Source organism: Vicugna pacos, unplaced genomic scaffold (assembly GCF_048564905.1).
Source record: "Vicugna pacos unplaced genomic scaffold, VicPac4 scaffold_21, whole genome shotgun sequence".
In the NCBI taxonomy this organism is placed as follows: domain Eukaryota; kingdom Metazoa; phylum Chordata; class Mammalia; order Artiodactyla; family Camelidae; genus Vicugna; species Vicugna pacos.
Window position 1 is genome coordinate 16,641,279 of NW_027328742.1, and position 17,275 is coordinate 16,658,553.

The 17,275-nt window shown below is 45.7% G+C and overlaps 1 long non-coding RNA gene across 1 annotated transcript; it reads left to right on the plus strand.

The window, feature by feature from the left end:
• Positions 1 to 10,745: 10,745 nt before the first annotated feature.
• On the plus strand, positions 10,746 to 16,063 carry LOC140694517 (uncharacterized). Its single transcript, XR_012070139.1, has 3 exons — positions 10,746 to 10,813; positions 15,676 to 15,823; positions 15,992 to 16,063. It is a non-coding gene; the product is annotated as an uncharacterized lncRNA (long non-coding RNA).
• Positions 16,064 to 17,275: the final 1,212 nt, after the last annotated feature.

Sequence of the window (17,275 nt, forward strand, 5' to 3'; positions counted from 1 at the left end):
CGTCCCCTCAGCTGCACCCCAGAGAAGTACACAGCTCCACCACGGCATCTGACAGGAAGGGGGGACCCACTGGTGTAGGAGATGATCAGACTCTTACCCCATTATGTTTAAAACAGCTAGCTTTTGTGAATTTTGCAAGATTATATGACCCTGTGAACACACTTCTGAGTCACCACCCCGGCCCTCGGAAGGGTCCGTGCAGGGAGGGGTCCCTAATCCTGGGCTTCACGATAAATCTAAAGCTGTATGTATAACCATCTTTGTCAGTGGATTTCACCCCAGAAAGCATATATTTCTAATTTTCCTAAATATTTCATCCCTACCTCAGCCTTATGTCCCTTCTTCTCCTCTGTTTATTGAATTGGGTTTGATCTTTTCCCATATGCTGAGTTCAACTGTCAACTTGCTGTAAGAAGATGCTGATGGTGTCCCCGTTAACTGCGCCAGGACATGACCTGTCATCGCAGAACTTGGTGACATCCTGGGGTCAGTGTGGTATTTCACCAAATCCCAGAAAAAAGTAAACGCTGCCCTTCCTGTTGCTCACCTACCACCCCCAGCACCGCTTACCCATGTCCCATTTTTTTCTGGATCTCCTCCGGTGAAGAAAATAGGAATTTTCATTTGAAAATTCTTGCTCCTCAGTTTTATTTTTCCAGAGACGTAGGTTTTACTCCCAGGGTCTGTGAGCTGTAGTGGGCGCTCTTGAAAGGAATGTGTTCCGTCTGCTCCTGCCGTCAGTGGCCAGAATGTCAAATCTCTCTTGGGTTTGGAACATACCAGTTAGGAAGTTAAAGTTAGATTATCATTAACGGCTCACATGTTTTCTTGGGGGAAATGAAGGAAACGGTTACCATTAATTGATACATGTTTATATTTGGACATGAATTTATTTAAAAGTAAAATTTTGCCTACGAGACTTATTAGGTCTGAGAGTGGAGGAGTTTATTAATTAAATGTGGAGCTTTTAGTGGGAATTGAAACCATCCTTGGCTGAAGTCTGTGCCTTCTCTCAGCCTTCCATCTCCCAGCTCCCCTGACGACTTTTATTCATCCTTCACCTCAACGATCCGGAACACAGGCTCCAACCTTTCTTCAGACTGTGGCTGAATCCAGCCGCTTCCCTCTCCACCCACTTGAGCAAGTTCAAACACTATCCTGACTTATAACATCTTTTATTCTCTAAGCCTGACATCAGCAAATGAAAAAAGAAGCTTCTTTGGGTCATGTTTATTAGTTACCAAAAATGCATGGATGTTGGCAATAGTTTTTATGAAAAGTACCTCCCTTAACTGTATTCACAGAATGATTGATTCCTGTGGAAATATCCAAATACAGTAAAATATAAAGTACTAGATTTTGTTGGATAAATTTTAAAATATTTTAAGGGTTAACTTTTCAGGGAGTCCAGACTCTCTGTTTTTTTAAAACTTCTTCTGTGTATTATGACCCAGAGACATTTAGATGACGACTCAGAAGTAAGCGTTTAGAAAAAAGGTTTGTTTTTAGTTGGCTTGCTTAAATGTTTTCCCAGTTTTTACTCCCAATCTAATTTCAAGAGGCTTTGCGGTCAAAAATTTCAGAAGTTGGGGACAGATCAGTGGTGTGAGACAAGAAATGCCACCTCCTTATATGGTGAAGCCATGTCAGACGCACAAGACCAGAACCGAACACAAAGGAAATGATTTATTTTATTACATAATGTTTCAGGTCTGGTTTTTGTTACCCTGCAGCTCAGAAAGGACTATGTTGATTTGACCAATGTAAATACATCGATGAAAACTTGAGAGGGAGTTTAAGGGATGGAGACCTTTTAATTAGGACTGTGTGCATGGTTTAAATTCTGAATAATTCCCTGCCACGTCACCAGTTACCGAGAAAGGCAAACCACTACCTGTATGCGTAGAAATGACCGCAAGTTTTGCTTCATTCAGGGAAAAAAAACCCTGTGTTTTTAATTTTTACAAATCATTTAAGGATCTGAAGTATTTTCTCTTTTGTAATCAACAATCACAAAGATCCTGAATTGGAGTAGAAGAGATTAAGTATCAAGTATTAAATATCAAGAACAGGTTTTCACAAGTAAGTTAAATCCCAGTTTACTCAGAGGGGTTAAGAAATCCTTTTTCTTTATGCATCTCACGGCTTCGTAGAGAGGATTAGAGAAAATAAGTGAGGCATACAGTACAAACTCAATAAATTCACTGCTAATGTCGTATTAAAGGGGAGGATGAATGCTGTAGAAAGAAGACACGTTTGGGGAATATCAGAGTGAATGAAATCATTTATGTGATTCTTGTATACGCAACAGATCAGCTTACGAGCACATTAGGACAAGTCTTGCTGTGCTGTGGGGGAAGGAGGGGCTACGTTCATTTCTCCCCAGGAGAGACACGCTGTATCTGTAGGTATACGCGAGATTTCTGCAGCTGAGAAAGGTAAAATCTGATTCCTGAGCTCCTAAATGAACTTAGATTGCATTCTGCACACCCCCCCCCCAGTTTATCCCCACTCCAGTGGAAGGGATACATTTGGGAGTTTGAGATTTGCAAATGTTAACCACTATATATAAAAATAGATTAAAAAAAACAAGTTTCTTCTGTCTAGCACAGGGAATTCTATTCAATATCTTGTAATAACCTTTAATGAAAATGAATATATGTATGTATATGCAGGACTGGGACGTTGTGCTGTGCGCCAGAAACTGACACATTGTAACTGACTCTACTTCAGTTAAAAAAAAGGTTATGGTCCAAACAGACTGAAGGACCTACATTTCTCCAAAGGGAAATTCAACCCACACTCAGATGTTTCTGGGAAGCTTGGGGGCTCCTAGCAGTCTTTGAAAGGGATTTTTGTACTCATGTTCTGGTGGATCAAAATTTTGTTTTTTACAGAAATCTTCCACCTCAGACCCGCTTTCCCCTAGAGGATGAGGAATAGGAGGAAAGAAAGTCAAGGACGCAGGGAGTGGTTTTCTTTCTTCTCATCGAGATGTCGGGTTCAGGCTGGTGGCCGGGGTGGGCTCCGGGTTCTGCCTTTGGGAGCACTGCTTCCTGAGGAGCACCATGGTGGGCGGAGAGAGCTGCACCGTCTGTAGCAGGTCGACCTGAGTTCGAATCCTGTCACAGCCACGGAAGAACTACAACCTCAGCCGAGCTACTTGGTGTCTCTCGCTTTGGCTTCAGTCTCATAGCAGAGGTAACAATACCTACCTTGAAAACTGTCAGGTGTGAAACGCGGACCATGTTCAAGGGCCACGTGCTCGAGGGTGTCCTGCAGATCACTTCCTGCAGGAGACAGAAATCTGTGCTCTGACAGCTACAGCCTCTCTGGTCAGATACGTGTGGGGGACACGGCTTCGCTAAGTCCCCTTCGGGGGTTCCAGCACACACACTGGCAGGTGGATTCACAGCTCTGAAAGTTCCGTGGTGAAGAGGGAACCTGGTTAGCAGTTGAACATAGCAACTTATTTGTTTGGGACCTCGTTTTTCTTGGGTCATCTAATGACTCCCCACAGAATACCTTGACCTTCACATGTTTGGGGAGCGGTGGCTGGTGTAGCAGGTGGAACAGGACAGATCTGGGTAAACAATAGCCATCATCTGTGGACTTCTGGGGACAACTTGAGGACAACCAAGGAGAGAAGGTGGGGTCTTTTGTCCAGTATAGAGCTGATAATTAAGATGGAATGTTCCTGTAGAAAGCAAGGCTAACATAATTGGGTCATACTTAATCTATGTGGCTATTTTTTTTGTCTGTTGGTAGTGAATTAAATCAATACTGAAAGTGTAAGTGTTTGAAGAAACATTTTGGAATCCCAGAAATGATCTCTGACAAGTTGAACACACCCCCATTCCTCTACAAAGACAATAGCCGATGTTGTCTCTGTTTTGATTAATTTTAAAATAAGCTACTTTAAGAACTCATCATTAACCAATTCTTAGTTCTTTAATGACGAGATGTCCTTCCTGTACTTAGGAGAATAATTATCGGCTTTCTAATTAAGATCAGGGACTCGAGCCAGATGGTCTGGCTTTAGTTCTACAGTTTATCAGTCACATGACCTGGAACAAATTATCTCATTTCAGTTTTCTCATCCGAGCAGTACCCACCTCCAAACCATATTGCAAGGATTGAATAAATTAATCCGTGGAAGGAATTTATTCCAGTACTTGGTGTGGGGTAAGCAATCAATACATTTTAGCGATTAGTGTCAAATATTTCTATTTAGATACGAACCTAAAAGCATTTGTTTAACAAAAAACTAACCTACCCGGGGCTGATTATTGCTCTAAGTGCTCTGCAAATCATTTGACCCTGATTGAAACCCCAAGACGTAGACACTGTTTCTAGTATCTATACGTAGAGATGGTTTTCTTCATTCCATGAATGATGGAACTGACACAGAAAGAGGAGCAGGTAACCTGCAATGGTGACGCATCTGCTGAGGGCAGAGGGGCCGACGGCTGGCTGCCAGGCTCTGCTTCTCACCTGGATGCGGTCACTGGCAAGGAGCCGCAGAGCTGCAGTGACCTCTCAGTTTTCCAGCAGAAAAAGAATCTTGTCACCTCCTTCTCTCTGCTCAAGGCTTGAAGTGCACACCGTTTTCTGTCTTGTGCTGTGAAATCGGTGAGGGAAGTTCCCTCTGCTGAAACAGGTCGGGGATGCATCATTCTAGGTGGATGGTTTTGATAGAGCTTTGGGTTTCATCCATCTTACCACTCATGGTGTGACATTCTGAAGGTGAGTTTGACTTTACCCCCTTCTCCACCTTGGGGACGTGCGTTCTGGGCTACCGTGTGTGGAAACGTAACTGCGTATTTCCAAGAGTTTCACTTTTCACGGCTTGAACATGCGTCTTTGACTGTAGTCCATGACATGGTGGGGATGTGTACATACATCCTCCCCTTCATGGGGAAGTGCCAGATACTCTTTCCTTTTTCTCTAAAAAGAGGTTTTTGGAGATGTCTGAGTTGTTCTCATCTTACAAAATCTTTCAAAAAAAGTGATCTCAGAGGCCCATCCGAGGCTGGGTCAGCTTTGAAACCAGATAGCACTGGGGCAAGCACTGGGCTCTTCTCTCTGTAGCTGAGCTTTGGATAAATTATTCATCTTTTTAAGCTTTCATCTCCTTCCAGTGTTGTTCAATAAGACAACCCATGAAAAGCATTTAGCATGTGCCAGACACACAGTAGGTGTTCAAAAAAATTAGCAACTATGTTACCTTAATAACAGCAAAGTAATATTCTTTGTATGTAGACCTGCTAAGCTCCTCCCTTCCGCTGCTGTGAGTGCTGCTGAGTACCACATGGGACACTTGGATGAGGGTAACACTTTTTTTCCCTTAACCAAGTTTTTAAGTGATTTTTGTTTTGTTTTGCTTTTGAAAAGATGCTACTTCTCTTCCTGACCTCTGAGTTGTTTCTATAAAACCACAGATAAATCAGACCCAGCCAGCACCTTTGAACTGGAGCATTTACTGGCCACGACCTCCTTTGTCCTCAGAGAAGGAATTGCACTTCCAAGTCCTTGCTGAATAATTTATTTGTATTCAGAGGCTTCGAAACATTGAGTAGACAAATGGTTCACTTTTATATTCTATAGCTGTGGTCAAATGTAAACGCAAGATGAGTGTGTGCGTGTGTGTATGTGTTTGTGTGTGTATGTGTGTACACACGTGCTTCTAACTTCTTTCTGCTCCAAATCATAAGGGGGCTGAAAATTTAAAGTAATTCCTGTCCAACATGGACGGACCTAGAGATTATCATATTGAGTGAAGTAAGTCAGACAGAGAAAGACAAATACTATATGATACCACTTATATGTGGAATCTAAAAAACAATGATACAAATTCTATTTACTAACCCAAAACAGACTCATGGACATAGAAAACAAGCTATGGTTACCAAAGGGGAAAGGACGGGGAGGGATAAATTAGGGGTTGGCATTAACAGACACATATTACTGTATACAAAACAGATAAACAACAGGACCTACTGTACAGCACAGGGAACACTATTCAATTTCTTGTAATAACATGTAATGGAAAAGAATCTGAAAAGAAAAAACATATAAATGTATATGTATAACTGAATCACTTTGCCATACACTTAACTCCACTTCAATAAAAAATTAACCCCCCTGAACAAAATCCCGTCAGTTGATCAACTGAAGCTTCATACAGTGCCCTCTACAGGAATCACAGGGAAAAGCCCTGACTCTCAGTGAGCCCTCTCACTGCCAGTCACAGCCATCATTGCTTTTCATCTGTGACTTTAATTCTCACATCTTATTGCCTCAGTTTTGCAGATGAGAAAGTGGAGGTTCGGGGAATTAAAGGACTTGAGCAAGTCTCTAGAATTACAGGTGTCAGGAGCAGACTCTAGCACCCTGGCTACGCCCACAGCCAGCGTTCTGTTCACCACGCTGTCCTATGACCATGTGAAACATTTCTGCTCATTTGGAATTGTGCACACACAGCACGGAGAGCTCCGGGGACACTCGGAGAGGGCTCTGCTCGGTGCCCCAGTGTTTCCATTTTTCCACTTAAAAAGTTTGCTGCTCATATTTAATGTGTTTGTCTTTGACCACCACGTGGTAATAAAAGTTAAGGTTGTTTTACAAACTAAACTGATGAATGATCAATGTGGTCCCATAAAAAGATAGATGTAATTGATAGAAAAAGTGGTGAACTTGAGTCCAGTGAAATGGCTGTACTCACTGAGGGTTTCTATAGCCAAGACGTTCAAACACCAGCAGATTTCACTCTGTGCATTGACACACTATTGGGGGCACACCATTTTTTGACCATTAAGTTCTCCCTAAATTAATTCCTAGAGAAATTACAGGCAAATAGCACCTTCCCCGCAGTGCTTTTTTTTTATGCTATAAGATAAGGATTAAGAGCCCCCCGTGGCCCGGTGAGCAGCCTAGTTAGCAGTCTCTTTGTACTGATAAAATTTCTTCTGGCACTGAACTCCCACTGTCAGAAGTACTGTAACATTTCACTAGTTTGCGAAAGATGAAAATGTTACCAGATGTTAAATTCAAGGGGCAAATTAACAACTCCTATTTTCCAATAGGTAGCTTTCCACCTTGGAAAGAAATTAGAACAGACTTCATTTGCCAACCACAGCATAAAGAACATCGAGTTGTTTCTGACTTGAATTTTGTAATCATTTAGTCTCACGGGGCTGAGCTTTTGAATAATGGGGTCTGTGCTAATGACCGTAATTCCCAGCAGGATTTCTGAATGCCTTCTTTTGAACCCAAAAGGCGTGGGTTTCCAGAACAGAGTAATTAAATAACTTCTACCCAGTGGCATTATGGCCACAGATAAGACGTGCCTGAACGCTGGCAGTCTTACTATTGTTCGAGGGTCGCGTCTCTCTTGCTTTACTGTGGGGATGGCTCTCCCGCCCCGGCCGGGCTCCTCAGCATGAAAGGTTTGTTGAAAGGGAGGCATTTTGGAGGCCACTGCCTCCCCTGACTCGTTCATGGGGGCAGGCCTTCCCACCACGCCAGCGAAGGGACAAGGACATCGGGAGCCCCCAGAACGCGCGAGGGAAGAACAGGACGTGTGAAGACGCGTAGCAGGCGTGGGCCTGCGTTTTCATGAGTCGTTTGACGGTGGCACCGGTTCTCGGGGAACACGCGCGCGGCAGATTTCATCTGCCCTCCGAAACGATTTGCAGCGTCTCACCTTGGGTTCTCCAAAGGAGAAGTCTGGTTCGGGCAATAGCTGTAGAAAGCTTCGCCTTTGATGTCCAAGGGCGGCCAGAAACTCTTCTTTTGATTAAGGGCTGCTCAGGCGGTTGAAGAACATTACAATAGATGAAACAGGGGAAGCAGGCCGGTCGGCTGCCGTTAAGCCAGGCCTCGATGAGAGGCAACGTTGAGCCTAGTGCAAAAGGGTGTCGGACTCCTTGTGCTAAAACGTGCAAAGCGGACTCTGCCGGCCTTCTGTAATTTTTCCTTTTGGGTTCCTGCCTGTGATGAACTAATATTTTCAGCCTTTTTTCTAGACACTGTGGGTGACGACAGTGTCAACAGGGCCAGCAAACTGGCACAGTGATGGCTGCTGTTGTCACGCAATCTGGGTGCTTTTGTTGTAAGTCCTGACAACTTTGGCTGCAGGGAGCCCCCGCACGGACGGCGCCTGTTGGAACGCCTGAGATTTTCTGAAAAGTTGCACCTCACTGCTGGAAGTGGGGCAGGGACAGTGTTCCTGGAGACGCTGTGGTGCTCCACACAGGAGTGCAAATGAAGAATCATCAGTTTGCCACCACACTTGCAGGACGCTTTGAAAGCAAGAGAGGATGATGTCTCGGTGACAGACACTAACTTAGAATTAATCACGTAGGTGCGGCTTCGCTGGAAACAGACATAAGCACATGCAGAACATGCCCTTTAGCCGACAAGCAATTTGTCAGTGTTTAAAATCTACGCTGGAAAAGTAATATATATATAAAGGGATAACTGAGTCACTTTGTTGTGTGCTAGAAACTAACAACATTGTACACCAACTATGTTTCAATTAAAGAAAGTCTGTATTGGGATGGAGGAGGGAAAACTGCAAGTGTGCGTCAGCAACTCAATGTCTTTGAAATCAAATTTGGGTTTCGTGTGAATGAGTCTATTTGCAGACTCACACATGCCTCCCCTGGACTCTAAACCCACTGTACTAGCCACCCACTTGCCTCTCTCCATCTCTCCCTCCCTGTCTCCACTTCTCTTCTCCCCCCTCAACTCTTCTTTATTCCCAAAATAAAGCCGAGTGCTGCTTCTGCACCAGGCAGCCTACTGCGGGCTAAATGGCGTTCACACAGTTTAAACCCTACAGGGAGACCTATTAAAGGTGCAGTCTCCGGGGGGAGGGTAGAGCTCAGGGGTAGAGCGCGTGCTTAGCATGCATGAGGTCCTGGGTCCCATCCCCAGTCCCTCCATTTAAAAAAAGAAGGAAAAAAAAAGAACCTTAAAAAAATAAACACACAATCCCATAAATACATACGTCGTTACAACAGAGATAAGTAACAGACTCAGGACTCTCCCGCAGAAACTGCATCCTTCTGTTACCCTCCTTCCCTCCGAGAGGGACCCAGGACCGCTGAACCACCCAGACAGGCCTCTTTGCTCTCTCCTTAGCATCCAGCCTCTGAACTAGAGAAGACAGTTTTACTCCCTAGCACGTGCCGGCCACTCCCGCCCGTCCCTCCCCCCTGCTCCTGCCCAGGCGACATCATTCTTCCTCTCACCTCTCTTTCAATAATTACAAAACTAGTCTCTTTCTCCAAACGCACCTCCCCTCCAGGACAGACTTCACATTCATTCTCCGTTATCACATACGTACCGAGCGCCCGACAGTGCCAGACGCTGGGCTAGAATGACCTTTCTAGCACATGAGTCTGATCGTGTCTCCCACTTTCCAAGCTTATAAACCTCTGGTGGGTTGTCTTAGCCTCCGAGCTCAATGTCAGGGTCTTCATCGTGGTCTAGATAGTCTTCAGACTAAGCCCCGACTTTTTTCTTTCTTTTTTCCGCCTTCTTCGTTCGTTCCTTCCTTCCTTCCTCTCCCCTCACGGTCAGTCTTCGGCGCATCTCCCCTTACCAGCCCTTCCATCGCTCTCAGTCTTTTCAAAGATCAGTCTCTGTGCTTGTCATCGATTCTCCAGCTGATGGAGCTCTACTTCTCCTCTGACCCAGGCTTCCCTCTTCCCTGTGGAAGTCTATCCCACTTCCCCACCTGCTTCATGCCTGTTTCTCACCATCATGCTTCATTTACACGATACCACTTGGGTTAGACACCAGGCACCTGGGGCCTGGGGCTGCCTCTCAGTCATTTCTGTGTCCCCATATCTGTCTCATCACTAGCACATATGAGATGCCCAATACAAACCGAACATGGGCTCAGCGACTTGATGAACTGACATTTAGTTTGTTTTCACTTATTAACCAATCAGTTGTCAAATGTGTTTTCACAGCTTAACTAACAGAGAAGATGATTTTATTATTGATTTTTAAATAACTATCCCACGTAAGTGGAATTGTTTAACCAGGGTCCCACAAAGACCCTGAGATGATGGAACTTTACCTGGGGAGGTGTTCCCGGCCCTTTTCCTGTCCTGACTGGTAGGGCTGAGCTGCTGCTGAGCGTCTGACGTGTCTGGGAGAACGGGATGGAGGCAGACTGGGGGAGGCAGGGTTACTTGCAGGGCTAGGTGAGGAGAAGGCGATCTCTGGGTGCACAAATCTTAGAACCTGCGTTTCCTTCTCATCACGTGTGCCTTCCCGAACTCAGCTGTTTTCTCCATCAAAACCCGGCACATGATCTTAATCACTCTGCTACAGTTCACAGGTGAAGCTACCTTGTTGTGCACAGTTTTCTGCCAGGATCTCCCCATTAAACATTTGCTTTGCGTTGTGTTGCTCGGCCCCGCCTGCGCGCGGTGGCCGTGAGCTCGCCCGTGCTGGCGAGTCGGGGCGCAGGGCGCCCCCCTGTCTCCTGCTTTGAGCGGCGCAGCGGGAACACGGTGCCTGTGGAAGAGAAAGCGCCCCCTTCCTGCTGCTCGAGGCGGCCACCGGGTGAGGGCGCATTTTCGTCGGTCTGTCTGAATAGCTTCCATCGTCTTTCCATTTGGCCACTGAAAACGCCAAGTATTCATTGTCTTTTAGAACGAGAGGCCTACTCGGACTTCATGACGGGATAAACGTGGGATTCTGTACGCCATCGCTGGTCAGACTCACCCCGCCCGGCCCGGACGTTCGTCGCAGTCTCTTGTTCTCCCAAGGGAGCCGACTGGCGAGGATGAGGGTAAGTCCGGGGCCAGAGCACAGACTCTCAGGCCGGGGGCACCTTCTCGGCCCGGCAGGACGGCGTCGCAGGTCAGTATTGCCTGTGACGGCCGCGGCGCCTCGAGTGTGACAGGTGGGCCTCGCAGAAGGCCCCCGGGGGTCCGGTGGTTCCTGGAGTGAGTGAGGAGGACTGAAGCAGTAATCTTTTCCTCAAGTGCAGATCTGACAGCTGAGCTCTGTCTGACGAATATCGAGCGCCCGTATCGACCGGCAGAGGTCAATAGCCGGGCTTCGTTATGCTCCGTATTGACCGCTTGGGCTTCCTAAAGGAGCAGGAAACGGCCAAATGGGAAAATTTAATTGCACCTGGAGTAAGCTGGGTTTTCTTTAAGGATAATTTAATGGTATATGGCAAATGAAGGCTCTCTTTTGAAAATGTGGTTGGAGGCTGATTTTGCTCTCGTGAATTAATCCCATAGCGATCGTGTTTTAGGGGAATTACGATGACAGGGTTATTTTCATTCAAATGTAGATCTTGACCAAAGTTGTTTTTTATAAACCAGGAGATTGTGCAGCAAAATGGAAGAATCTTTGGCTTTGGGTTCACAGAGATTTGTGACTGAGTTTGGCCCCAAAGTGTTTATGCTCGATGCCATCTTGAACAAGTGTCTTCAGCTGTTTGGTTTTCTTTCTCTTAATAAATAATAAGATATTATCAGTAATTAGAGGACCAAGAAGTCCTCTAACCCAGTCTAATTAGGACTGGTTGTTAATTAATGAGAAAAGTAATTTATGTGGGAAAATATAAAAATGAGATCTGTGCAACACAAAATTTTAATTTTATTTCAAATGTCTAATAGTGCATTCATTCAACAAGCTTTTGGTGCCAGACCAGTGTCAATTTTCTGGATAGGTTTTGCTGATTAGCATGAACTTTCTGACCTAAATCATGCCTATCACGTACTAGATAGACTTCCAGTTTTTATTTGTCAAGTGGGAAATAACAAAGTGCCTCATGTAAGAAACTCAATACAGTGCCCCTTGATACACTTCCAATTTGTCTCCATCTTTCACATTCTTCACATCTACACTTAACTTGGTAGTAATTTATTTGAGCAACTTGCCATTTTCAAGTATCTCCTAGAAATAAAAGCCTCTTTTTGTTTTACATTTTAATATTTAATCAAGTTGCGTCATGCTTGACAATACAAGTGCAATGGGTGACGAGCCAATGTGTGGAGGAACCTGGCTGATCCCTGCTCGGGGCACGTCACCCTTGCTAGGAACAGAAGGGCCCCACTCTAGATCCATGCTGCCGCCCAACTGCAAAGATGAGTTGCTGCTGTAATTTTAAATTTTCTAGAAACCACATTAGAAAGGAAAGAGGAAAAGGTGCGATGAATTTAATGATGTCTTATATTTAACCGAACGTATCTTCCATTGATTGCATTCAATTAGGTGATCAATATAAAATGACTGAGGTATTTGCATTCCCTTCTCACATGCAGTCTTCCAATCTGGTACGTACTGTATACCTGAGGCCCATCCCGGTTCCGACTGGCCACGTTGTGAATGTTCAGTGTCCACGTGGGGCTGATGTCCACCACGCTTACCCACCAGTGCGCAGTGTGCCTTGGGCCCTGGTCCTTATTTGTGCCAGAGGAGTGGGCAGCGGTGGTCAATCCAGTGATGCAGGGAAGGGGGACCTGTTGAGGCTGGCGGTGTAGAGCTACCTCATGGGCTTGTCGAAGGATGGGTAATATTAAGAACCAGCCACAGGCGCTCCTCGCCCCAGGTGCGTGCTCTCTACCCTGTCATGTAATCCTCACAGCAGCCCTTGGAAATTTGCGTTGTCTGGAAACCAGGTGAAGCGACTTGTTGGTAATTACAAGCCTAGTGTAGAAGGGAGCCGTTTAAAAGCCACATTTCTCCAGCTCTAAAGGCACTGTTCCAAAAGAAGGTTGGTATTGTTTATTGTGATAATGGTAATGCAGACAGGGTCACCATGGTAATGATACCTGCAGAGGTCGAGTTCTCCATCTGTGGCCGGTTGTCTCTGATGCGAGCCTTCTGCAACCCCCAGCCGGCAGCAGCTGCGTTGAGTATCACGTGAGCTGGTGCTGTGCAAACACCTCTCTCCCTCCAGACTGGGCGGGCTGCAAGCCGCGTTCCCTGGTTTGAGATCACTCCCAGCACCACCCTCTTGGCCCCGTTTAACAGACCCAGTTTAAATGCTCTCTCCTGCCTGCGGCTTCGTGGACCCTCTGCTTCCCACGCCTCTTCATTTGCTCATATCAGGAGCGGGATCACTCGTTCCTCTCCTGGGGAGGACGCGTTGGCTTCCCTCCTAGACTGTTGTCTGATGCCTTCAACGTGGACGGCATCCTGTGAGCCTTCTCACTGCTGCTTTAACAAATCACGGCACCTTGGTGTCTCTTAAGAACAGAAGTGTGTTCTCTCCTACTTCCGGAGACCAGAAATGTGGGCTGACACCTTCGGGGCTCAGCCAAGGTGTGGGCAGGGCTGCTTTCCCCGGGAGGGGGTCTGCTTCCCTGCCTCTTCGAACTTCTGGTGGCTGCTGGCATTTCTTTGCTTCTGGCCACCATGCTCCAATTTCTGGGCCCTTTGTCTTTGATCTGCAGTCAATCTCTTGGTCCCCATTTTACAAGGACATTGGTGATTACCTTCAGTGTCCGTCCGGATAGCGCAGGGGAATATTCCCACCTGAAGGTCTGTAACTTCGCCACACCTGTCAAGTCCCTTTTGTCACATAATGTGAGCGTCACAGGCTCCAGAATTAGGAGCTGGCTGTCTTCAGGGCTTGTGTTCAGCCTACCACAGGCATTTCGAAGGAAGAGACAATGCTTCTTTGTAGCCTTTGGCACCGCGTTTAGTGTTATGCTTAAAATAAGTGCTTAGCAGGGTCTGTCACCAGTTTTACAGTGGGGCTCACATGGTGAGGTTTCCACGTAGTATGTGGAGCATATGCAGCTTGTCTGATTTGTAGGCAAACGTAGACGTGATGAATAAAAATGGAAGATGGCTGCGTTTAGGAAAAAAAATTAACTTCTAATCCCCAAGAAGTCTCGAGCCCTTTAACTTCTCTTCTTTGAAGACTGAAGGGGAAGGTCCAGTCAAGCATTCCTCGCTGCCCAACTCCAGAGGCCCCGTGCACATCGTATTCTGTGTCTGGTGTTCCCTGGAGGCACGCTAAACGTCAGTATCTTTTTGAATCAGAGTTTCCTGCAGATCTATGCCCAGGAGAGGGATTGCTGGGTCATAGAGCCTATTTTTAGCTTTTTTAAGGAAACTCCAGACTGTTCTCCACAGCGGCTGCACCAAACCGCATCCCCACCAGCAGCGTAGGAGGCTCCCTTTTCTCCACAGCCTCTCCAGCATTGATTGTTTGTGGACTTTTTAATGATGGCTACAGCAGAGCATGGGGAACAATATTAATGCCTCATAATAGCCTATAATGAAAAAGAATGTGAAAAAGAATACATATATGTGTATGAATAACTGAGTCGTTTTGCTGGACACCAGAAATGAACACAACATTGTGAGCCGATTAAATACTAAAATTAAAAATGCCCCACAGTCTGCACGGGAGCAGACATGCGTGTGCTCCGGACTCACGCAGGGAACGGCGCCGTCACAGGGAGGTGCCATGAGGGTGGCCATGTTTCTAGCACTAACATTCAGTATTGATCTCGATGATATTTAAGGTTCTGTCATGTTGAGAAAGATTTTGCTTGTTTTTCCTTGGCTCTGCCTCCATCTCAGACGACTGTGGCATGGGACGTATTTTGAAAGAAAAACATTTCTGGGGTGGAGGGGACCTGCATGCTGGGGACCTGTGTGGATTTGGGATTGAGGAGGATGATTCCAGGAGGCAATTGAGGTTGAAATCCCAACGTCTGTGATGCTGAAGAGGTATTCTAAACATCCCCCCAACCCCCTGCCCGCAGATAGCCCACCCTCAGTCTTCACCTGAGTTAGCCATCCCCCCGACCCCGGCCCTGGGCACCCATCTCAGCGGTGACGTTCTCCACCACGGCGTGTTGGTTGCAGCTGCTCCTCTGGTCCTCCTGGCTGTAAGCTTCTGGGGTTTGGGGTTCAGCTGTGTTCCTTCATTAAGCATACCATGCGCCAAGACCTGGGCCAGACACGGTGGATGGTGGGGCAGACAGACAGCATCACAACTTTCGCAGGGCTCACCATTTACCAGAAAAAAAATTCTAATCAAAGCTGCCATTTACTGCGCTCATGATGTACCAGGAGCTGTTCTAAACAGCGTGTGTTAACACACCTAGTCCTTTCAACAACCCCGTGAGGTGAGTTGTTCATATCCTTATTCCGCATGAAGAAACTGAGGCACAGAGAGGTTAAGCAACTCCCCCAACATCACACAGCTGGGATTTGAACCATGGTGGCCTCACGTTAGGACTCAGCTCTTAATCTTTATGCCATAGTGCTTCTTGGCCAGTGATTATGTTACACGTGTCGTGATTCAGGCATGGGCATTACACTGATACGTGAATTTAAGGCCAGTTTTGAGAAAGTGGGGGTGGGGCAGGAATGGGTGAACACTTTGTGAATGGAAGTTCAAAATGCCACTATACTTAGAGGAATATATAGTGGCATATATATTATATAATGGATATGTGGTGAGAGGAATAATAGAGGAAGCCCAGTGGAACCTGTCCCCATTCTGAGAAGCTAAGGATGGCATAGATACGTGTGTATATATAAATTTTTAGTAATATAAAATACATCTAAAATTAGATATAATAAAATATAAATATTTTTCATAAAATATTGAAAGATAATTTTACATACATGTATTTTATATAAAATATGTATTTATACTTTTTCTACCAGTGAAGGAATCCAGTTGAGCAGGAGCCCACAGCAGGAGCGGGAGAGGTGGCAGAAGGGAGCTCTGGGCAGAGGTGATGAAGGCTACAGCCTGGAGATGACAGAGACTCTGCCAGAGTTGAGGGCACAGAGCAAACTGCCGGCTCTGGAGGTACGAGCATGCGGGTGAGCTCAGAATGCAGATCTTTACCTTTAAAGATTTTAGCACGAATCTCAGCAGAGAACAGACGCAAGCGTAACCACTTAATTCATGAATAAATCCATGGGCACGGGATACGTGATATGTTTTGATGTTGGTATTTTTGGATTTTCCCAAAAGTTTCTGACTGTGTGGATGATGAATTGATGTACAGTTCTCACCTACTGCGTCGGGGGAAAACCAGTTTTCCAGGAATCAGGAGCGTCTTCGTGGCACTGCTGCGCGCGATGGTCTTTGACTTCTCCACTGGGGGTCAGCGAGCCCGCCGCAGCCCAGACCTGTCATCACGGTAGCAGATTATCAGCGCGCCGAGTGTGCAGGTCCTTGTTAACGGAGATTCCTGGCTGAGAGAATCCTGCGTGACAGTTCACCTTTCTTCCTTTTCTCCAATTAGTAGCATTTTATTTCAGTATCCATACCCACGACTGCCCTAGAATCAAGAAAAATTCTCGGAATCAACCTTCTAAATGCAAAGCATAACAAATAAATAAATAAATATAAAAAATAAACAAGGTACACTCGGGGGCCTTATTTTGCTTTGTTTTTAGCTACCGCAGTACCTGATTATGTTGGATGCTCGGGGAACGGTGGGCAGGGAGCACATGAAAGCCGGCTTTTAACGTTTTCCTTAAAGGAGCCTCAGCGATGAGATGAAACTGCTTCAGAAGAGAAGGGCGCTCTTCAGAAAGCAGGAAGAAGGTAAAAGGGGATGAAATCAAAGTAAGAAAGAAGGGAAAGCATTATAATAAAAGGCTCACACGTACGGGAATGTCATTTGGGCTGAGGGAATAGCCTGTGAGTGAAATGGGGAAATACTGAAGACCACATAAAACAAAAGGCCTTTGAAGAGGGTCTGGCAACCTGGAGAGAAGGAGGCTGTTTGCTTAACAAGAGGGTTTGCGCTCGATCTAAATACTCGTTTAGACTAGATGAAGCAGTGAAATGAAGAATAATTTCCACTCTATTTCGTGTCTGTGGATTGCAGCATTACCTCGAAATCGCTCCTCACACCTGCCATCCAGAAAAGGCTCAACCTTGAACCCTAGTTTAAAGGATCTGATGTGAACGCAGCATTGAATTCAAATTCCAGAACTAACTTTCTGAGAGACCTTAGGCGAATCACAACGTGTTTCTCCCATTTCAAATTCATCCCCTCCTTTGATAATTGGGACTTGCATGGAAGTGTGAATTTAAAACTGAGTCTGAGAAAAATGGGGGGAGATTTGTAAACACTTGTAAGTGGGAACTGGAAAATGTCTGTGGCTTCAGTTCTACAAAGGCCATATAGCAATGTGGACGTGTTGAAGGTCATGAAAAAGGGAATTCAAATTGTACTTATATTATGACTACAACTAAGGAGAAAAGAGGAAATAATTGATATGGTAGAGACAATGACTGTTTTTT